This window comes from Phyllobates terribilis, unplaced genomic scaffold (assembly GCF_046119375.1).
Source record: "Phyllobates terribilis strain yellow unplaced genomic scaffold, ASM4611937v1 Scaffold_40__1_contigs__length_11209783, whole genome shotgun sequence".
Taxonomy (NCBI): Eukaryota; Metazoa; Chordata; class Amphibia; order Anura; family Dendrobatidae; genus Phyllobates; species Phyllobates terribilis.
This window is the reverse complement of record NW_027362800.1, coordinates 2,279,904-2,301,230: the sequence shown is the minus strand read 5'-3', so window position 1 is coordinate 2,301,230 and position 21,327 is coordinate 2,279,904. Positions and strand designations below refer to the sequence as shown.

Here is a 21,327-nt window from a genome sequence, read left to right as displayed (position 1 = left end):
CCAGGTATCCCGCCTGCAGTAGACGGAATGTGGCAATGGAACGCTGGCTGCGCGTGTCATAATAGGCTCTGAGCCTTTATATACCTGCGCACAGCAGCAGCCACCTTCAGTCTGCTGCTGGACAGCCAGCAGCAGCAGCAGCAGGAGAGGTAATTAATCAGCAACCCTCCTGCTAAGGGTAGACAGCTGCTCGTTCCACCCCCCCCGCCCTAATTGGTTCTCCTCCCTTCCAACGGTGTTGAGGCGGGTGGGAACAGCCGGGGGTTGAGGGTACTGTGCTAAAAGAGGTGGAGTTATGCAGATCTAAAACGCGTGGATTGCAGCAGCAGCAAGCCGAAAAGTGCAGGCATGTGAGGGATCTAGAGGTTGACAGCATGTCTTCTTAACGGGAGTCCAGGTGGCCATCTCCACAAATGGACTTTTCAGAATCCTTGGGTGGCACCGTAGTCGGAAACCAATTCTGGTTATCGCTTCTCGGCCTTTTGGCTAAGATCAAGTGTAGTATCTGTTCTTATCAGTTTAATATCTGATACGTCCCCTATCTGGGGACCATATATTAAATGGATTTTTAGAACAGGGAGATGGAAAAAGAGCTTGCTCTGTCCACTCCATGCATTGACCTGGTATTGCAGTATCTCCAGGACCGGTGCACCCCTTCTTTAATGCATTTTCTAAAATCAGAAAGAATTGAATTCAATGCTTTTTGTTCATTTTGCTTGTTTGTCGGATTTTGGGATGGACTCTTTGGCTTTGCTTTTCTTCTCCTCATTGGATTTTTCATGTTAAAAGTTGCAGAAGCCAGATGACAAGCTCATTTTGGTTCAACTTCAGCAACTGTGCATTGCATTGCATGTAATGTAATGTAATGCAATGCTATCTATCTAGCTCTCCCTCTATACTTCCTTTTGGATAAACAGACATATTAGGCAAGCATTTTGGAGCTTTCACCTAAATAACTACAGGTGGTGAGATAAGCTGCACAATATAATTGACCTTTCAGTATATTGTTGCACACACACCATCTATTTAGCAAATGCCCTTGTTATCAACAGCAGCCTTTTAAACTCACCTGAGCTAACAGGTATGTGAGCTGGTTACTCTGCTGCGCTTAAAATTTCTTTTTTGGTTTGCTACAATGCCTTTTCTGAAACGTTGTCTCCCTCTGCTGGAACACTGACTTCTTTCATTTAATGCCTGCAGACTATAAAAGAGAAACCAACCCAAAAAGTTTGGTTGATTAGTCTGTGGCATTCTTTTAAACTGTTGCTTATGGCGGTCTCTGTGAGCTTCTCAGTGACATTCAGCCATCCAGGTATCCCGCCTGCAGTAGACGGAATGTGGCAATGGAACGCTGGCTGCGCGTGTCATAATAGGCTCTGAGCCTTTATATACCTGCGCACAGCAGCAGCCACCTTCAGTCTGCTGCTGGACAGCCAGCAGCAGCAGCAGCAGGAGAGGTAATTAATCAGCAACCCTCCTGCTAAGGGTAGACAGCTGCTCGTTCCACCCCCCCCCCCCGCCTTAATTGGTTCTCCTCCCTTCCAACGGTGTTGAGGCGGGTGGGAACAGCCGGGGGTTGAGGGTACTGTGCTAAAAGAGGTGGAGTTATGCAGATCTAAAACGCGTGGATTGCAGCAGCAGCAAGCCGAAAAGTGCAGGCATGTGAGGGATCTAGAGGTTGACAGCATGTCTTCTTAACGGGAGTCCAGGTGGCCATCTCCACAAATGGACTTTTCAGAATCCTTGGGTGGCACCGTAGTCGGAAACCAATTCTGGTTATCGCTTCTCGGCCTTTTGGCTAAGATCAAGTGTAGTATCTGTTCTTATCAGTTTAATATCTGATACGTCCCCTATCTGGGGACCATATATTAAATGGATTTTTAGAACAGGGAGATGGAAAAAGAGCTTGCTCTGTCCACTCCACGCATTGACCTGGTATTGCAGTATCTCCAGGACCGGTGCACCCCTTCTTTAATGCAGTTTCTAAAATCAGAAAGAATTGAATTCAATGCTTTTTGTTCATTTTGCTTGTTTGTCGGATTTTGGGATGGACTCTTTGGCTTTGCTTTTCTTCTCCTCATTGGATTTTTCATGTTAAAAGTTGCAGAAGCCAGATGACAAGCTCATTTTGGTTCAACTTCAGCAACTGTGCATTGCATTGCCATGTAATGTAATGTAATGCAATGCTATCTATCTAGCTCTCCCTCTATACTTCCTTTTGGATAAACAGACATATTAGGCAAGCATTTTGGAGCTTTCACCTAAATAACTACAGGTGGTGAGATAAGCTGCACAATATAATTGACCTTTCAGTATATTGTTGCACACACACCATCTATTTAGCAAATGCCCTTGTTATCAACAGCAGCCTTTTAAACTCACCTGAGCTAACAGGTATGTGAGCTGGTTACTCTGCTGCGCTTAAAATTTCTTTTTTGGTTTGCTACAATGCCTTTTCTGAAACGTTGTCTCCCTCTGCTGGAACACTGACTTCTTTCATTTAATGCCTGCAGACTATAAAAGAGAAACCAACCCAAAAAGTTTGGTTGATTAGTCTGTGGCATTCTTTTAAACTGTTGCTTATGGCGGTCTCTGTGAGCTTCTCAGTGACATTCAGCCATCCAGGTATCCCGCCTGCAGTAGACGGAATGTGGCAATGGAACGCTGGCTGCGCGTGTCATAATAGGCTCTGAGCCTTTATATACCTGCGCACAGCAGCAGCCACCTTCAGTCTGCTGCTGGACAGCCAGCAGCAGCAGCAGGAGAGGTAATTAATCAGCAACCCTCCTGCTAAGGGTAGACAGCTGCTCGTTCCACCCCCCCCCCGCCTTAATTGGTTCTCCTCCCTTCCAACGGTGTTGAGGCGGGTGGGAACAGCCGGGGGTTGAGGGTACTGTGCTAAAAGAGGTGGAGTTATGCAGATCTAAAACGCGTGGATTGCAGCAGCAGCAAGCCGAAAAGTGCAGGCATGTGAGGGATCTAGAGGTTGACAGCATGTCTTCTTAACGGGAGTCCAGGTGGCCATCTCCACAAATGGACTTTTCAGAATCCTTGGGTGGCACCGTAGTCGGAAACCAATTCTGGTTATCGCTTCTCGGCCTTTTGGCTAAGATCAAGTGTAGTATCTGTTCTTATCAGTTTAATATCTGATACGTCCCCTATCTGGGGACCATATATTAAATGGATTTTTAGAACAGGGAGATGGAAAAAGAGCTTGCTCTGTCCACTCCACGCATTGACCTGGTATTGCAGTATCTCCAGGACCGGTGCACCCCTTCTTTAATGCAGTTTCTAAAATCAGAAAGAATTGAATTCAATGCTTTTTGTTCATTTTGCTTGTTTGTCGGATTTTGGGATGGACTCTTTGGCTTTGCTTTTCTTCTCCTCATTGGATTTTTCATGTTAAAAGTTGCAGAAGCCAGATGACAAGCTCATTTTGGTTCAACTTCAGCAACTGTGCATTGCATTGCCATGTAATGTAATGTAATGCAATGCTATCTATCTAGCTCTCCCTCTATACTTCCTTTTGGATAAACAGACATATTAGGCAAGCATTTTGGAGCTTTCACCTAAATAACTACAGGTGGTGAGATAAGCTGCACAATATAATTGACCTTTCAGTATATTGTTGCACACACACCATCTATTTAGCAAATGCCCTTGTTATCAACAGCAGCCTTTTAAACTCACCTGAGCTAACAGGTATGTGAGCTGGTTACTCTGCTGCGCTTAAAATTTCTTTTTTGGTTTGCTACAATGCCTTTTCTGAAACGTTGTCTCCCTCTGCTGGAACACTGACTTCTTTCATTTAATGCTTGCAGACTATAAAAGAGAAACCAACCCAAAAAGTTTGGTTGATTAGTCTGTGGCATTTTTTAAACTGTTGCTTATGGCGGTCTCTGTGAGCTTCTCAGTGACATTCAGCCATCCAGGTATCCCGCCTGCAGTAGACGGAATGTGGCAATGGAACGCTGGCTGCGCGTGTCATAATAGGCTCTGAGCCTTTATATACCTGCGCACAGCAGCAGCCACCTTCAGTCTGCTGCTGGACAGCCAGCAGCAGCAGCAGCAGGAGAGGTAATTAATCAGCAACCCTCCTGCTAAGGGTAGACAGCTGCTCGTTCCACCCCCCCCCCCCGCCTTAATTGGTTCTCCTCCCTTCCAACGGTGTTGAGGCAGGTGGGAACAGCCGGGGGTTGAGGGTACTGTGCTAAAAGAGGTGGAGTTATGCAGATCTAAAACGCGTGGATTGCAGCAGCAGCAAGCCGAAAAGTGCAGGCATGTGAGGGATCTAGAGGTTGACAGCATGTCTTCTTAACGGGAGTCCAGGTGGCCATCTCCACAAATGGACTTTTCAGAATCCTTGGGTGGCACCGTAGTCGGAAACCAATTCTGGTTATCGCTTCTCGGCCTTTTGGCTAAGATCAAGTGTAGTATCTGTTCTTATCAGTTTAATATCTGATACGTCCCCTATCTGGGGACCATATATTAAATGGATTTTTAGAACAGGGAGATGGAAAAAGAGCTTGCTCTGTCCACTCCACGCATTGACCTGGTATTGCAGTATCTCCAGGACCGGTGCACCCCTTCTTTAATGCAGTTTCTAAAATCAGAAAGAATTGAATTCAATGCTTTTTGTTCATTTTGCTTGTTTGTCGGATTTTGGGATGGACTCTTTGGCTTTGCTTTTCTTCTCCTCATTGGATTTTTCATGTTAAAAGTTGCAGAAGCCAGATGACAAGCTCATTTTGGTTCAAATTCAGCAACTGTGCATTGCATTGCCATGTAATGTAATGTAATGCAATGCTATCTATCTAGCTCTCCCTCTATACTTCCTTTTGGATAAACAGACATATTACTCAAGCATTTTGGAGCTTTCACCTAAATAACTACAGGTGGTGAGATAAGCTGCACAATATAATTGACCTTTCAGTATATTGTTGCACACACACCATCTATTTAGCAAATGCCCTTGTTATCAACAGCAGCCTTTTAAACTCACCTGAGCTAACAGGTATGTGAGCTGGTTACTCTGCTGCGCTTAAAATTTCTTTTTTGGTTTGCTACAATGCCTTTTCTGAAACGTTGTCTCCCTCTGCTGGAACACTGACTTCTTTCATTTAATGCCTGCAGACTATAAAAGAGAAACCAACCCAAAAAGTTTGGTTGATTAGTCTGTGGCATTCTTTTAAACTGTTGCTTATGGCGGTCTCTGTGAGCTTCTCAGTGACATTCAGCCATCCAGGTATCCCGCCTGCAGTAGACGGAATGTGGCAATGGAACGCTGGCTGCGCGTGTCATAATAGGCTCTGAGCCTTTATATACCTGCGCACAGCAGCAGCCACCTTCAGTCTGCTGCTGGACAGCCAGCAGCAGCAGCAGCAGGAGAGGTAATTAATCAGCAACCCTCCTGCTAAGGGTAGACAGCTGCTCGTTCCACCCCCCCCCCCGCCTTAATTGGTTCTCCTCCCTTCCAACGGTGTTGAGGCGGGTGGGAACAGCCGGGGGTTGAGGGTACTGTGCTAAAAGAGGTGGAGTTATGCAGATCTAAAACGCGTGGATTGCAGCAGCAGCAAGCCGAAAAGTGCAGGCATGTGAGGGATCTAGAGGTTGACAGCATGTCTTCTTAACGGGAGTCCAGGTGGCCATCTCCACAAATGGACTTTTCAGAATCCTTGGGTGGCACCGTAGTCGGAAACCAATTCTGGTTATCGCTTCTCGGCCTTTTGGCTAAGATCAAGTGTAGTATCTGTTCTTATCAGTTTAATATCTGATACGTCCCCTATCTGGGGACCATATATTAAATGGATTTTTAGAACAGGGAGATGGAAAAAGAGCTTGCTCTGTCCACTCCACGCATTGACCTGGTATTGCAGTATCTCCAGGACCGGTGCACCCCTTCTTTAATGCAGTTTCTAAAATCAGAAAGAATTGAATTCAATGCTTTTTGTTCATTTTGCTTGTTTGTCGGATTTTGGGATGGACTCTTTGGCTTTGCTTTTCTTCTCCTCATTGGATTTTTCATGTTAAAAGTTGCAGAAGCCAGATGACAAGCTCATTTTGGTTCAACTTCAGCAACTGTGCATTGCATTGCCATGTAATGTAATGTAATGCAATGCTATCTATCTAGCTCTCCCTCTATACTTCCTTTTGGATAAACAGACATATTAGGCAAGCATTTTGGAGCTTTCACCTAAATAACTACAGGTGGTGAGATAAGCTGCACAATATAATTGACCTTTCAGTATATTGTTGCACACACACCATCTATTTAGCAAATGCCCTTGTTATCAACAGCAGCCTTTTAAACTCACCTGAGCTAACAGGTATGTGAGCTGGTTACTCTGCTGCGCTTAAAATTTCTTTTTTGGTTTGCTACAATGCCTTTTCTGAAACGTTGTCTCCCTCTGCTGGAACACTGACTTCTTTCATTTAATGCCTGCAGACTATAAAAGAGAAACCAACCCAAAAAGTTTGGTTGATTAGTCTGTGGCATTCTTTTAAACTGTTGCTTATGGCGGTCTCTGTGAGCTTCTCAGTGACATTCAGCCATCCAGGTATCCCGCCTGCAGTAGACGGAATGTGGCAATGGAACGCTGGCTGCGCGTGTCATAATAGGCTCTGAGCCTTTATATACCTGCGCACAGCAGCAGCCACCTTCAGTCTGCTGCTGGACAGCCAGCAGCAGCAGCAGCAGGAGAGGTAATTAATCAGCAACCCTCCTGCTAAGGGTAGACAGCTGCTCGTTCCACCCCCCCCCCCCGCCTTAATTGGTTCTCCTCCCTTCCAACGGTGTTGAGGCGGGTGGGAACAGCCGGGGGTTGAGGGTACTGTGCTAAAAGAGGTGGAGTTATGCAGATCTAAAACGCGTGGATTGCAGCAGCAGCAAGCCGAAAAGTGCAGGCATGTGAGGGATCTAGAGGTTGACAGCATGTCTTCTTAACGGGAGTCCAGGTGGCCATCTCCACAAATGGACTTTTCAGAATCCTTGGGTGGCACCGTAGTCGGAAACCAATTCTGGTTATCGCTTCTCGGCCTTTTGGCTAAGATCAAGTGTAGTATCTGTTCTTATCAGTTTAATATCTGATACGTCCCCTATCTGGGGACCATATATTAAATGGATTTTTAGAACAGGGAGATGGAAAAAGAGCTTGCTCTGTCCACTCCACGCATTGACCTGGTATTGCAGTATCTCCAGGACCGGTGCACCCCTTCTTTAATGCAGTTTCTAAAATCAGAAAGAATTGAATTCAATGCTTTTTGTTCATTTTGCTTGTTTGTCGGATTTTGGGATGGACTCTTTGGCTTTGCTTTTCTTCTCCTCATTGGATTTTTCATGTTAAAAGTTGCAGAAGCCAGATGACAAGCTCATTTTGGTTCAACTTCAGCAACTGTGCATTGCATTGCCATGTAATGTAATGTAATGCAATGCTATCTATCTAGCTCTCCCTCTATACTTCCTTTTGGATAAACAGACATATTAGGCAAGCATTTTGGAGCTTTCACCTAAATAACTACAGGTGGTGAGATAAGCTGCACAATATAATTGACCTTTCAGTATATTGTTGCACACACACCATCTATTTAGCAAATGCCCTTGTTATCAACAGCAGCCTTTTAAACTCACCTGAGCTAACAGGTATGTGAGCTGGTTACTCTGCTGCGCTTAAAATTTCTTTTTTGGTTTGCTACAATGCCTTTTCTGAAACGTTGTCTCCCTCTGCTGGAACACTGACTTCTTTCATTTAATGCCTGCAGACTATAAAAGAGAAACCAACCCAAAAAGTTTGATTGATTAGTCTGTGGCATTCTTTTAAACTGTTGCTTATGGCGGTCTCTGTGAGCTTCTCAGTGACATTCAGCCATCCAGGTATCCCGCCTGCAGTAGACGGAATGTGGCAATGGAACGCTGGCTGCGCGTGTCATAATAGGCTCTGAGCCTTTATATACCTGCGCACAGCAGCAGCCACCTTCAGTCTGCTGCTGGACAGCCAGCAGCAGCAGCAGCAGGAGAGGTAATTAATCAGCAACCCTCCTGCTAAGGGTAGACAGCTGCTCGTTCCACCCCCCCCCCCCGCCTTAATTGGTTCTCCTCCCTTCCAACGGTGTTGAGGCGGGTGGGAACAGCCGGGGGTTGAGGGTACTGTGCTAAAAGAGGTGGAGTTATGCAGATCTAAAACGCGTGGATTGCAGCAGCAGCAAGCCGAAAAGTGCAGGCATGTGAGGGATCTAGAGGTTGACAGCATGTCTTCTTAACGGGAGTCCAGGTGGCCATCTCCACAAATGGACTTTTCAGAATCCTTGGGTGGCACCGTAGTCGGAAACCAATTCTGGTTATCGCTTCTCGGCCTTTTGGCTAAGATCAAGTGTAGTATCTGTTCTTATCAGTTTAATATCTGATACGTCCCCTATCTGGGGACCATATATTAAATGGATTTTTAGAACAGGGAGATGGAAAAAGAGCTTGCTCTGTCCACTCCACGCATTGACCTGGTATTGCAGTATCTCCATTACCGGTGCACCCCTTCTTTAATGCAGTTTCTAAAATCAGAAAGAATTGAATTCAATGCTTTTTGTTCATTTTGCTTGTTTGTCGGATTTTGGGATGGACTCTTTGGCTTTGCTTTTCTTCTCCTCATTGGATTTTTCATGTTAAAAGTTGCAGAAGCCAGATGACAAGCTCATTTTGGTTCAACTTCAGCAACTGTGCATTGCATTGCCATGTAATGTAATGTAATGCAATGCTATCTATCTAGCTCTCCCTCTATACTTCCTTTTGGATAAACAGACATATTAGGCAAGCATTTTGGAGCTTTCACCTAAATAACTACAGGTGGTGAGATAAGCTGCACAATATAATTGACCTTTCAGTATATTGTTGCACACACACCATCTATTTAGCAAATGCCCTTGTTATCAACAGCAGCCTTTTAAACTCACCTGAGCTAACAGGTATGTGAGCTGGTTACTCTGCTGCGCTTAAAATTTCTTTTTTGGTTTGCTACAATGCCTTTTCTGAAACGTTGTCTCCCTCTGCTGGAACACTGACTTCTTTCATTTAATGCCTGCAGACTATAAAAGAGAAACCAACCCAAAAAGTTTGGTTGATTAGTCTGTGGCATTCTTTTAAACTGTTGCTTATGGCGGTCTCTGTGAGCTTCTCAGTGACATTCAGCCATCCTGGTATCCCGCCTGCAGTAGACGGAATGTGGCAATGGAACGCTGGCTGCGCGTGTCATAATAGGCTCTGAGCCTTTATATACCTGCGCACAGCAGCAGCCACCTTCAGTCTGCTGCTGGACAGCCAGCAGCAGCAGCAGCAGGAGAGGTAATTAATCAGCAACCCTCCTGCTAAGGGTAGACAGCTGCTCGTTCCACCCCCCCCCCGCCTTAATTGGTTCTCCTCCCTTCCAACGGTGTTGAGGCGGGTGGGAACAGCCGGGGGTTGAGGGTACTGTGCTAAAAGAGGTGGAGTTATGCAGATCTAAAACGCGTGGATTGCAGCAGCAGCAAGCCGAAAAGTGCAGGCATGTGAGGGATCTAGAGGTTGACAGCATGTCTTCTTAACGGGAGTCCAGGTGGCCATCTCCACAAATGGACTTTTCAGAATCCTTGGGTGGCACCGTAGTCGGAAACCAATTCTGGTTATCGCTTCTCGGCCTTTTGGCTAAGATCAAGTGTAGTATCTGTTCTTATCAGTTTAATATCTGATACGTCCCCTATCTGGGGACCATATATTAAATGGATTTTTAGAACAGGGAGATGGAAAAAGAGCTTGCTCTGTCCACTCCACGCATTGGCCTGGTATTGCAGTATCTCCAGGACCGGTGCACCCCTTCTTTAATGCAGTTTCTAAAATCAGAAAGAATTGAATTCAATGCTTTTTGTTCATTTTGCTTGTTTGTCGGATTTTGGGATGGACTCTTTGGCTTTGCTTTTCTTCTCCTCATTGGATTTTTCATGTTAAAAGTTGCAGAAGCCAGATGACAAGCTCATTTTGGTTCAACTTCAGCAACTGTGCATTGCATTGCCATGTAATGTAATGTAATGCAATGCTATCTATCTAGCTCTCCCTCTATACTTCCTTTTGGATAAACAGACATATTAGGCAAGCATTTTGGAGCTTTCACCTAAATAACTACAGGTGGTGAGATAAGCTGCACAATATAATTGACCTTTCAGTATATTGTTGCACACACACCATCTATTTAGCAAATGCCCTTGTTATCAACAGCAGCCTTTTAAACTCACCTGAGCTAACAGGTATGTGAGCTGGTTACTCTGCTGCGCTTAAAATTTCTTTTTTGGTTTGCTACAATGCCTTTTCTGAAACGTTGTCTCCCTCTGCTGGAACACTGACTTCTTTCATTTAATGCCTGCAGACTATAAAAGAGAAACCAACCCAAAAAGTTTGGTTGATTAGTCTGTGGCATTCTTTTAAACTGTTGCTTATGGCGGTCTCTGTGAGCTTCTCAGTGACATTCAGCCATCCTGGTATCCCGCCTGCAGTAGACGGAATGTGGCAATGGAACGCTGGCTGCGCGTGTCATAATAGGCTCTGAGCCTTTATATACCTGCGCACAGCAGCAGCCACCTTCAGTCTGCTGCTGGACAGCCAGCAGCAGCAGCAGCAGGAGAGGTAATTAATCAGCAACCCTCCTGCTAAGGGTAGACAGCTGCTCGTTCCACCCCCCCCCGCCTTAATTGGTTCTCCTCCCTTCCAACGGTGTTGAGGCGGGTGGGAACAGCCGGGGGTTGAGGGTACTGTGCTAAAAGAGGTGGAGTTATGCAGATCTAAAACGCGTGGATTGCAGCAGCAGCAAGCCGAAAAGTGCAGGCATGTGAGGGATCTAGAGGTTGACAGCATGTCTTCTTAACGGGAGTCCAGGTGGCCATCTCCACAAATGGACTTTTCAGAATCCTTGGGTGGCACCGTAGTCGGAAACCAATTCTGGTTATCGCTTCTCGGCCTTTTGGCTAAGATCAAGTGTAGTATCTGTTCTTATCAGTTTAATATCTGATACGTCCCCTATCTGGGGACCATATATTAAATGGATTTTTAGAACAGGGAGATGGAAAAAGAGCTTGCTCTGTCCACTCCACGCATTGACCTGGTATTGCAGTATCTCCAGGACCGGTGCACCCCTTCTTTAATGCAGTTTCTAAAATCAGAAAGAATTGAATTCAATGCTTTTTGTTCATTTTGCTTGTTTGTCGGATTTTGGGATGGACTCTTTGGCTTTGCTTTTCTTCTCCTCATTGGATTTTTCATGTTAAAAGTTGCAGAAGCCAGATGACAAGCTCATTTTGGTTCAACTTCAGCAACTGTGCATTGCATTGCCATGTAATGTAATGTAATGCAATGCTATCTATCTAGCTCTCCCTCTATACTTCCTTTTGGATAAACAGACATATTAGGCAAGCATTTTGGAGCTTTCACCTAAATAACTACAGGTGGTGAGATAAGCTGCACAATATAATTGACCTTTCAGTATATTGTTGCACACACACCATCTATTTAGCAAATGCCCTTGTTATCAACAGCAGCCTTTTAAACTCACCTGAGCTAACAGGTATGTGAGCTGGTTACTCTGCTGCGCTTAAAATTTCTTTTTTGGTTTGCTACAATGCCTTTTCTGAAACGTTGTCTCCCTCTGCTGGAACACTGACTTCTTTCATTTAATGCCTGCAGACTATAAAAGAGAAACCAACCCAAAAAGTTTGGTTGATTAGTCTGTGGCATTCTTTTAAACTGTTGCTTATGGCGGTCTCTGTGAGCTTCTCAGTGACATTCAGCCATCCTGGTATCCCGCCTGCAGTAGACGGAATGTGGCAATGGAACGCTGGCTGCGCGTGTCATAATAGGCTCTGAGCCTTTATATACCTGCGCACAGCAGCAGCCACCTTCAGTCTGCTGCTGGACAGCCAGCAGCAGCAGCAGCAGGAGAGGTAATTAATCAGCAACCCTCCTGCTAAGGGTAGACAGCTGCTCGTTCCACCCCCCCCCCGCCTTAATTGGTTCTCCTCCCTTCCAACGGTGTTGAGGCGGGTGGGAACAGCCGGGGGTTGAGGGTACTGTGCTAAAAGAGGTGGAGTTATGCAGATCTAAAACGCGTGGATTGCAGCAGCAGCAAGCCGAAAAGTGCAGGCATGTGAGGGATCTAGAGGTTGACAGCATGTCTTCTTAACGGGAGTCCAGGTGGCCATCTCCACAAATGGACTTTTCAGAATCCTTGGGTGGCACCGTAGTCGGAAACCAATTCTGGTTATCGCTTCTCGGCCTTTTGGCTAAGATCAAGTGTAGTATCTGTTCTTATCAGTTTAATATCTGATACGTCCCCTATCTGGGGACCATATATTAAATGGATTTTTAGAACAGGGAGATGGAAAAAGAGCTTGCTCTGTCCACTCCACGCATTGACCTGGTATTGCAGTATCTCCAGGACCGGTGCACCCCTTCTTTAATGCAGTTTCTAAAATCAGAAAGAATTGAATTCAATGCTTTTTGTTCATTTTGCTTGTTTGTCGGATTTTGGGATGGACTCTTTGGCTTTGCTTTTCTTCTCCTCATTGGATTTTTCATGTTAAAAGTTGCAGAAGCCAGATGACAAGCTCATTTTGGTTCAACTTCAGCAACTGTGCATTGCATTGCCATGTAATGTAATGTAATGCAATGCTATCTATCTAGCTCTCCCTCTATACTTCCTTTTGGATAAACAGACATATTAGGCAAGCATTTTGGAGCTTTCACCTAAATAACTACAGGTGGTGAGATAAGCTGCACAATATAATTGACCTTTCAGTATATTGTTGCACACACACCATCTATTTAGCAAATGCCCTTGTTATCAACAGCAGCCTTTTAAACTCACCTGAGCTAACAGGTATGTGAGCTGGTTACTCTGCTGCGCTTAAAATTTCTTTTTTGGTTTGCTACAATGCCTTTTCTGAAACGTTGTCTCCCTCTGCTGGAACACTGACTTCTTTCATTTAATGCCTGCAGACTATAAAAGAGAAACCAACCCAAAAAGTTTGGTTGATTAGTCTGTGGCATTCTTTTAAACTGTTGCTTATGGCGGTCTCTGTGAGCTTCTCAGTGACATTCAGCCATCCAGGTATCCCGCCTGCAGTAGACGGAATGTGGCAATGGAACGCTGGCTGCGCGTGTCATAATAGGCTCTGAGCCTTTATATACCTGCGCACAGCAGCAGCCACCTTCAGTCTGCTGCTGGACAGCCAGCAGCAGCAGCAGCAGGAGAGGTAATTAATCAGCAACCCTCCTGCTAAGGGTAGACAGCTGCTCGTTCCACCCCCCCCCCGCCTTAATTGGTTCTCCTCCCTTCCAACGGTGTTGAGGCGGGTGGGAACAGCCGGGGGTTGAGGGTACTGTGCTAAAAGAGGTGGAGTTATGCAGATCTAAAACGCGTGGATTGCAGCAGCAGCAAGCCGAAAAGTGCAGGCATGTGAGGGATCTAGAGGTTGACAGCATGTCTTCTTAACGGGAGTCCAGGTGGCCATCTCCACAAATGGACTTTTCAGAATCCTTGGGTGGCACCGTAGTCGGAAACCAATTCTGGTTATCGCTTCTCGGCCTTTTGGCTAAGATCAAGTGTAGTATCTGTTCTTATCAGTTTAATATCTGATACGTCCCCTATCTGGGGACCATATATTAAATGGATTTTTAGAACAGGGAGATGGAAAAAGAGCTTGCTCTGTCCACTCCACGCATTGACCTGGTATTGCAGTATCTCCAGGACCGGTGCACCCCTTCTTTAATGCAGTTTCTAAAATCAGAAAGAATTGAATTCAATGCTTTTTGTTCATTTTGCTTGTTTGTCGGATTTTGGGATGGACTCTTTGGCTTTGCTTTTCTTCTCCTCATTGGATTTTTCATGTTAAAAGTTGCAGAAGCCAGATGACAAGCTCATTTTGGTTCAACTTCAGCAACTGTGCATTGCATTGCCATGTAATGTAATGTAATGCAATGCTATCTATCTAGCTCTCCCTCTATACTTCCTTTTGGATAAACAGACATATTAGGCAAGCATTTTGGAGCTTTCACCTAAATAACTACAGGTGGTGAGATAAGCTGCACAATATAATTGACCTTTCAGTATATTGTTGCACACACACCATCTATTTAGCAAATGCCCTTGTTATCAACAGCAGCCTTTTAAACTCACCTGAGCTAACAGGTATGTGAGCTGGTTACTCTGCTGCGCTTAAAATTTCTTTTTTGGTTTGCTACAATGCCTTTTCTGAAACGTTGTCTCCCTCTGCTGGAACACTGACTTCTTTCATTTAATGCCTGCAGACTATAAAAGAGAAACCAACCCAAAAAGTTTGGTTGATTAGTCTGTGGCATTCTTTTAAACTGTTGCTTATGGCGGTCTCTGTGAGCTTCTCAGTGACATTCAGCCATCCAGGTATCCCGCCTGCAGTAGACGGAATGTGGCAATGGAACGCTGGCTGCGCGTGTCATAATAGGCTCTGAGCCTTTATATACCTGCGCACAGCAGCAGCCACCTTCAGTCTGCTGCTGGACAGCCAGCAGCAGCAGCAGCAGGAGAGGTAATTAATCAGCAACCCTCCTGCTAAGGGTAGACAGCTGCTCGTTCCACCCCCCCCCCCCCGCCTTAATTGGTTCTCCTCCCTTCCAACGGTGTTGAGGCGGGTGGGAACAGCCGGGGGTTGAGGGTACTGTGCTAAAAGAGGTGGAGTTATGCAGATCTAAAACGCGTGGATTGCAGCAGCAGCAAGCCGAAAAGTGCAGGCATGTGAGGGATCTAGAGGTTGACAGCATGTCTTCTTAACGGGAGTCCAGGTGGCCATCTCCACAAATGGACTTTTCAGAATCCTTGGGTGGCACCGTAGTCGGAAACCAATTCTGGTTATCGCTTCTCGGCCTTTTGGCTAAGATCAAGTGTAGTATCTGTTCTTATCAGTTTAATATCTGATACGTCCCCTATCTGGGGACCATATATTAAATGGATTTTTAGAACAGGGAGATGGAAAAAGAGCTTGCTCTGTCCACTCCACGCATTGACCTGGTATTGCAGTATCTCCAGGACCGGTGCACCCCTTCTTTAATGCAGTTTCTAAAATCAGAAAGAATTGAATTCAATGCTTTTTGTTCATTTTGCTTGTTTGTCGGATTTTGGGATGGACTCTTTGGCTTTGCTTTTCTTCTCCTCATTGGATTTTTCATGTTAAAAGTTGCAGAAGCCAGATGACAAGCTCATTTTGGTTCAACTTCAGCAACTGTGCATTGCATTGCCATGTAATGTAATGTAATGCAATGCTATCTATCTAGCTCTCCCTCTATACTTCCTTTTGGATAAACAGACATATTAGGCAAGCATTTTGGAGCTTTCACCTAAATAACTACAGGTGGTGAGATAAGCTGCACAATATAATTGACCTTTCAGTATATTGTTGCACACACACCATCTATTTAGCAAATGCCCTTGTTATCAACAGCAGCCTTTTAAACTCACCTGAGCTAACAGGTATGTGAGCTGGTTACTCTGCTGCGCTTAAAATTTCTTTTTTGGTTTGCTACAATGCCTTTTCTGAAACGTTGTCTCCCTCTGCTGGAACACTGACTTCTTTCATTTAATGCCTGCAGACTATAAAAGAGAAACCAACCCAAAAAGTTTGGTTGATTAGTCTGTGGCATTCTTTTAAACTGTTGCTTATGGCGGTCTCTGTGAGCTTCTCAGTGACATTCAGCCATCCAGGTATCCCGCCTGCAGTAGACGGAATGTGGCAATGGAACGCTGGCTGCGCGTGTCATAATAGGCTCTGAGCCTTTATATACCTGCGCACAGCAGCAGCCACCTTCAGTCTGCTGCTGGACAGCCAGCAGCAGCAGCAGCAGGAGAGGTAATTAATCAGCAACCCTCCTGCTAAGGGTAGACAGCTGCTCGTTCCACCCCCCCCCCCCCGCCTTAATTGGTTCTCCTCCCTTCCAACGGTGTTGAGGCGGGTGGGAACAGCCGGGGGTTGAGGGTACTGTGCTAAAAGAGGTGGAGTTATGCAGATCTAAAACGCGTGGATTGCAGCAGCAGCAAGCCGAAAAGTGCAGGCATGTGAGGGATCTAGAGGTTGACAGCATGTCTTCTTAACGGGAGTCCAGGTGGCCATCTCCACAAATGGACTTTTCAGAATCCTTGGGTGGCACCGTAGTCGGAAACCAATTCTGGTTATCGCTTCTCGGCCTTTTGGCTAAGATCAAGTGTAGTATCTGTTCTTATCAGTTTAATATCTGATACGTCCCCTATCTGGGGACCATATATTAAATGGATTTTTAGAACAGGGAGATGGAAAAAGAGCTTGCTCTGTCCACTCCACGCATTGACCTGGTATTGCAGTATCTCCAGGACCGGTGCACCCCTTCTTTAATGCAGTTTCTAAAATCAGAAAGAATTGAATTCAATGCTTTTTGTTCATTTTGCTTGTTTGTCGGATTTTGGGATGGACTCTTTGGCTTTGCTTTTCTTCTCCTCATTGGATTTTTCATGTTAAAAGTTGCAGAAGCCAGATGACAAGCTCATTTTGGTTCAACTTCAGCAACTGTGCATTGCATTGCCATGTAATGTAATGTAATGCAATGCTATCTATCTAGCTCTCCCTCTATACTTCCTTTTGGATAAACAGACATATTAGGCAAGCATTTTGGAGCTTTCACCTAAATAACTACAGGTGGTGAGATAAGCTGCACAATATAATTGACCTTTCAGTATATTGTTGCACACACACCATCTATTTAGCAAATGCCCTTGTTATCAACAGCAGCCTTTTAAACTCACCTGAGCTAACAGGTATGTGAGCTGGTTACTCTGCTGCGCTTAAAATTTCTTTTTTGGTTTGCTACAATGCCTTTTCTGAAACGTTGTCTCCCTCTGCTGGAACACTGACTTCTTTCATTTAATGCCTGCAGACTATAAAAGAGAAACCAACCCAAAAAGTTTGGTTGATTAGTCTGTGGCATTCTTTTAAACTGTTGCTTATGGCGGTCTCTGTGAGCTTCTCAGTGACATTCAGCCATCCAGGTATCCCGCCTGCAGTAGACGGAATGTGGCAATGGAACGCTGGCTGCGCGTGTCATAATAGGCTCTGAGCCTTTATATACCTGCGCACAGCAGCAGCCACCTTCAGTCTGCTGCTGGACAGCCAGCAGCAGCAGCAGCAGGAGAGGTAATTAATCAGCAACCCTCCTGCTAAGGGTAGACAGCTGCTCGTTCCACCCCCCCCCCCGCCTTAATTGGTTCTCCTCCCTTCCAACGGTGTTGAGGCGGGTGGGAACAGCCGGGGGTTGAGGGTACTGTGCTAAAAGAGGTGGAGTTATGCAGATCTAAAACGCGTGGATTGCAGCAGCAGCAAGCCGAAAAGTGCAGGCATGTGAGGGATCTAGAGGTTGACAGCATGTCTTCTTAACGGGAGTCCAGGTGGCCATCTCCACAAATGGACTTTTCAGAATCCTTGGGTGGCACCGTAGTCGGAAACCAATTCTGGTTATCGCTTCTCGGCCTTTTGGCTAAGATCAAGTGTAGTATCTGTTCTTATCAGTTTAATATCTGATACGTCCCCTATCTGGGGACCATATATTAAATGGATTTTTAGAACAGGGAGATGGAAAAAGAGCTTGCTCTGTCCACTCCACGCATTGACCTGGTATTGCAGTATCTCCAGGACCGGTGCACCCCTTCTTTAATGCAGTTTCTAAAATCAGAAAGAATTGAATTCAATGCTTTTTGTTCATTTTGCTTGTTTGTCGGATTTTGGGATGGACTCTTTGGCTTTGCTTTTCTTCTCCTCATTGGATTTTTCATGTTAAAAGTTGCAGAAGCCAGATGACAAGCTTATTTTGGTTCAACTTCAGCAACTGTGCATTGCATTGCCATGTAATGTAATGTAATGCAATGTTATCTATCTAGCTCTCCCTCTATACTTCCTTTTGGATAAACAGACATATTAGGCAAGCATTTTGGAGCTTTCACCTAAATAACTACAGGTGGTGAGATAAGCTGCACAATATAATTGACCTTTCAGTATATTGTTGCACACACACCATCTATTTAGCAAATGCCCTTGTTATCAACAGCAGCCTTTTAAACTCACCTGAGCTAACAGGTATGTGAGCTGGTTACTCTGCTGCGCTTAAAATTTCTTTTTTGGTTTGCTACAATGCCTTTTCTGAAACGTTGTCTCCCTCTGCTGGAACACTGACTTCTTTCATTTAATGCCTGCAGACTATAAAAGAGAAACCAACCCAAAAAGTTTGGTTGATTAGTCTGTGGCATTCTTTTAAACTGTTGCTTATGGCGGTCTCTGTGAGCTTCTCAGTGACATTCAGCCATCCAGGTATCCCGCCTGCAGTAGACGGAATGTGGCAATGGAACGCTGGCTGCGCGTGTCATAATAGGCTCTGAGCCTTTATATACCTGCGCACAGCAGCAGCCACCTTCAGTCTGCTGCTGGACAGCCAGCAGCAGCAGCAGCAGGAGAGGTAATTAATCAGCAACCCTCCTGCTAAGGGTAGACAGCTGCTCGTTCCACCCCCCCCCCGCCTTAATTGGTTCTCCTCCCTTCCAACGGTGTTGAGGCGGGTGGGAACAGCCGGGGGTTGAGGGTACTGTGCTAAAAGAGGTGGAGTTATGCAGATCTAAAACGCGTGGATTGCAGCAGCAGCAAGCCGAAAAGTGCAGGCATGTGAGGGATCTAGAGGTTGACAGCATGTCTTCTTAACGGGAGTCCAGGTGGCCATCTCCACAAATGGACTTTTCAGAATCCTTGGGTGGCACCGTAGTCGGAAAGCAATTCTGGTTATCGCTTCTCGGCCTTTTGGCTAAGATCAAGTGTAGTATCTGTTCTTATCAGTTTAATATCTGATACGTCCCCTATCTGGGGACCATATATTAAATGGATTTTTAGAACAGGGAGATGGAAAAAGAGCTTGCTCTGTCCACTCCACGCATTGACCTGGTATTGCAGTATCTCCAGGACCGGTGCACCCCTTCTTTAATGCAGTTTCTAAAATCAGAAAGAATTGAATTCAATGCTTTTTGTTCATTTTGCTTGTTTGTCGGATTTTGGGATGGACTCTTTGGCTTTGCTTTTCTTCTCCTCATTGGATTTTTCATGTTAAAAGTTGCAGAAGCCAGATGACAAGCTCATTTTGGTTCAACTTCAGCAACTGTGCATTGCATTGCCATGTAATGTAATGTAATGCAATGCTATCTATCTAGCTCTCCCTCTATACTTCCTTTTGGATAAACAGACATATTAGGCAAGCATTTTGGAGCTTTCACCTAAATAACTACAGGTGGTGAGATAAGCTGCACAATATAATTGACCTTTCAGTATATTGTTGCACACACACCATCTATTTAGCAAATGCCCTTGTTATCAACAGCAGCCTTTTAAACTCACCTGAGCTAACAGGTATGTGAGCTGGTTACTCTGCTGCGCTTAAAATTTCTTTTTTGGTTTGCTACAATGCCTTTTCTGAAACGTTGTCTCCCTCTGCTGGAACACTGACTTCTTTCATTTAATGCCTGCAGACTATAAAAGAGAAACCAACCCAAAAAGTTTGGTTGATTAGTCTGTGGCATTCTTTTAAACTGTTTCTTATGGCGGTCTCTGTGAGCTTCTCAGTGACATTCAGCCATCCAGGTATCCCGCCTGCAGTAGACGGAATGTGGCAATGGAACGCTGGCTGCGCGTGTCATAATAGGCTCTGAGCCTTTATATACCTGCGCACAGCAGCAGCCACCTTCAGTCTGCTGCTGGACAGCCAGCAGCAGCAGCAGCAGGAGAGGTAATTAATCAGCAACCCTCCTGCTAAGGGTAGACAGCTGCTCGTTCCACCCCCCCCCGCCTTAATTGGTTCTCCTCCCTTCCAACGGTGTTGAGGCGGGTGGGAACAGCCGGGGGTTGAGGGTACTGTGCTAAAAGAGGTGGAGTTATGCAGATCTAAAACGCGTGGATTGCAGCAGCAGCAAGCCGAAAAGTGCAGGCATGTGAGGGATCTAGAGGTTGACAGCATGTCTTCTTAACGGGAGTCCAGGTGGCCATCTCCACAAATGGACTTTTCAGAATCCTTGGGTGGCACCGTAGTCGGAAAGCAATTCTGGTTATCGCTTCTCGGCCTTTTGGCTAAGATCAAGTGTAGTATCTGTTCTTATCAGTTTAATATCTGATACGTCCCCTATCTGGGGACCATATATTAAATGGATTTTTAGAACAGGGAGATGGAAAAAGAGCTTGCTCTGTCCACTCCACGCATTGACCTGGTATTGCAGTATCTCCAGGACCGGTGCACCCCTTCTTTAATGCAGTTTCTAAAATCAGAAAGAATTGAATTCAATGCTTTTTGTTCATTTTGCTTGTTTGTCGGATTTTGGGATGGACTCTTTGGCTTTGCTTTTCTTCTCCTCATTGGATTTTTCATGTTAAAAGTTGCAGAAGTCAGATGACAAGCTCATTTTGGTTCAACTTCAGCAACTGTGCATTGCATTGCCATGTAATGTAATGTAATGCAATGCTATCTATCTAGCTCTCCCTCTATACTTCCTTTTGGATAAACAGACATATTAGGCAAGCATTTTGGAGCTTTCACCTAAATAACTACAGGTGGTGAGATAAGCTGCACAATATAATTGACCTTTCAGTATATTGTTGCACACACACCATCTATTTAGCAAATGCCCTTGTTATCAACAGCAGCCTTTTAAACTCACCTGAGCTAACAGGTATGTGAGCTGGTTACTCTGCTGCGCTTAAAATTTCTTTTTTGGTTTGCTACAATGCCTTTTCTGAAACGTTGTCTCCCTCTGCTGGAACACTGACTTCTTTCATTTAATGCCTGCAGACTATAAAAGAGAAACCAACCCAAAAAGTTTGGTTGATTAGTCTGTGGCATTCTTTTAAACTGTTGCTTATGGCGGTCTCTGTGAGCTTCTCAGTGACATTCAGCCATCCAGGTATCCCGCCTGCAGTAGACGGAATGTGGCAATGGAACGCTGGCTGCGCGTGTCATAATAGGCTCTGAGCCTTTATATACCTGCGCACAGCAGCAGCCACCTTCAGTCTGCTGCTGGACAGTCAGCAGCAGCAGCAGCAGGAGAGGTAATTAATCAGCAACCCTCCTGCTAAGGGTAGACAGCTGCTCGTTCCACCCCCCCCCCGCCTTAATTGGTTCTCCTCCCTTCCAACGGTGTTGAGGCGGGTGGGAACAGCCGGGGGTTGAGGGTACTGTGCTAAAAGAGGTGGAGTTATGCAGATCTAAAACGCGTGGATTGCAGCAGCAGCAAGCCGAAAAGT

The 21,327-nt window shown here is 45.3% G+C and overlaps 16 non-coding genes across 16 annotated transcripts; all 16 read left to right on the top strand.

The window, feature by feature from the left end:
* Positions 1-466: 466 nt before the first annotated feature.
* On the top strand, positions 467-657 carry LOC141191303 (U2 spliceosomal RNA). The gene has a single exon (XR_012265301.1). It is a non-coding gene; the product is annotated as a U2 spliceosomal RNA (small nuclear RNA).
* Positions 658-1,778: 1,121 nt separating this feature from the next.
* LOC141184683 (U2 spliceosomal RNA) lies at positions 1,779-1,969 on the top strand. Its single transcript, XR_012259415.1, has one exon. It is a non-coding gene; the product is annotated as a U2 spliceosomal RNA (small nuclear RNA).
* A 1,117-nt stretch (positions 1,970-3,086) lies between these two features.
* On the top strand, positions 3,087-3,277 carry LOC141184670 (U2 spliceosomal RNA). The gene has a single exon (XR_012259404.1). It is a non-coding gene; the product is annotated as a U2 spliceosomal RNA (small nuclear RNA).
* A 1,121-nt stretch (positions 3,278-4,398) lies between these two features.
* Positions 4,399-4,589, top strand: LOC141184658 (U2 spliceosomal RNA). The gene has a single exon (XR_012259393.1). It is a non-coding gene; the product is annotated as a U2 spliceosomal RNA (small nuclear RNA).
* Positions 4,590-5,710: 1,121 nt separating this feature from the next.
* On the top strand, positions 5,711-5,901 carry LOC141184646 (U2 spliceosomal RNA). Its single transcript, XR_012259382.1, has one exon. It is a non-coding gene; the product is annotated as a U2 spliceosomal RNA (small nuclear RNA).
* A 1,122-nt stretch (positions 5,902-7,023) lies between these two features.
* Positions 7,024-7,214, top strand: LOC141184633 (U2 spliceosomal RNA). Its single transcript, XR_012259370.1, has one exon. It is a non-coding gene; the product is annotated as a U2 spliceosomal RNA (small nuclear RNA).
* Positions 7,215-8,336: 1,122 nt separating this feature from the next.
* LOC141185465 (U2 spliceosomal RNA) lies at positions 8,337-8,527 on the top strand. Its single transcript, XR_012260125.1, has one exon. It is a non-coding gene; the product is annotated as a U2 spliceosomal RNA (small nuclear RNA).
* A 1,120-nt stretch (positions 8,528-9,647) lies between these two features.
* On the top strand, positions 9,648-9,838 carry LOC141191266 (U2 spliceosomal RNA). Its single transcript, XR_012265264.1, has one exon. It is a non-coding gene; the product is annotated as a U2 spliceosomal RNA (small nuclear RNA).
* A 1,119-nt stretch (positions 9,839-10,957) lies between these two features.
* LOC141184621 (U2 spliceosomal RNA) lies at positions 10,958-11,148 on the top strand. Its single transcript, XR_012259359.1, has one exon. It is a non-coding gene; the product is annotated as a U2 spliceosomal RNA (small nuclear RNA).
* Positions 11,149-12,268: 1,120 nt separating this feature from the next.
* LOC141184609 (U2 spliceosomal RNA) lies at positions 12,269-12,459 on the top strand. The gene has a single exon (XR_012259348.1). It is a non-coding gene; the product is annotated as a U2 spliceosomal RNA (small nuclear RNA).
* Positions 12,460-13,579: 1,120 nt separating this feature from the next.
* Positions 13,580-13,770, top strand: LOC141184597 (U2 spliceosomal RNA). The gene has a single exon (XR_012259337.1). It is a non-coding gene; the product is annotated as a U2 spliceosomal RNA (small nuclear RNA).
* Positions 13,771-14,893: 1,123 nt separating this feature from the next.
* LOC141184585 (U2 spliceosomal RNA) lies at positions 14,894-15,084 on the top strand. Its single transcript, XR_012259326.1, has one exon. It is a non-coding gene; the product is annotated as a U2 spliceosomal RNA (small nuclear RNA).
* A 1,123-nt stretch (positions 15,085-16,207) lies between these two features.
* Positions 16,208-16,398, top strand: LOC141184573 (U2 spliceosomal RNA). Its single transcript, XR_012259315.1, has one exon. It is a non-coding gene; the product is annotated as a U2 spliceosomal RNA (small nuclear RNA).
* Positions 16,399-17,519: 1,121 nt separating this feature from the next.
* LOC141184560 (U2 spliceosomal RNA) lies at positions 17,520-17,710 on the top strand. Its single transcript, XR_012259304.1, has one exon. It is a non-coding gene; the product is annotated as a U2 spliceosomal RNA (small nuclear RNA).
* A 1,120-nt stretch (positions 17,711-18,830) lies between these two features.
* Positions 18,831-19,021, top strand: LOC141184548 (U2 spliceosomal RNA). Its single transcript, XR_012259293.1, has one exon. It is a non-coding gene; the product is annotated as a U2 spliceosomal RNA (small nuclear RNA).
* Positions 19,022-20,140: 1,119 nt separating this feature from the next.
* On the top strand, positions 20,141-20,331 carry LOC141184536 (U2 spliceosomal RNA). Its single transcript, XR_012259282.1, has one exon. It is a non-coding gene; the product is annotated as a U2 spliceosomal RNA (small nuclear RNA).
* Positions 20,332-21,327: the final 996 nt, after the last annotated feature.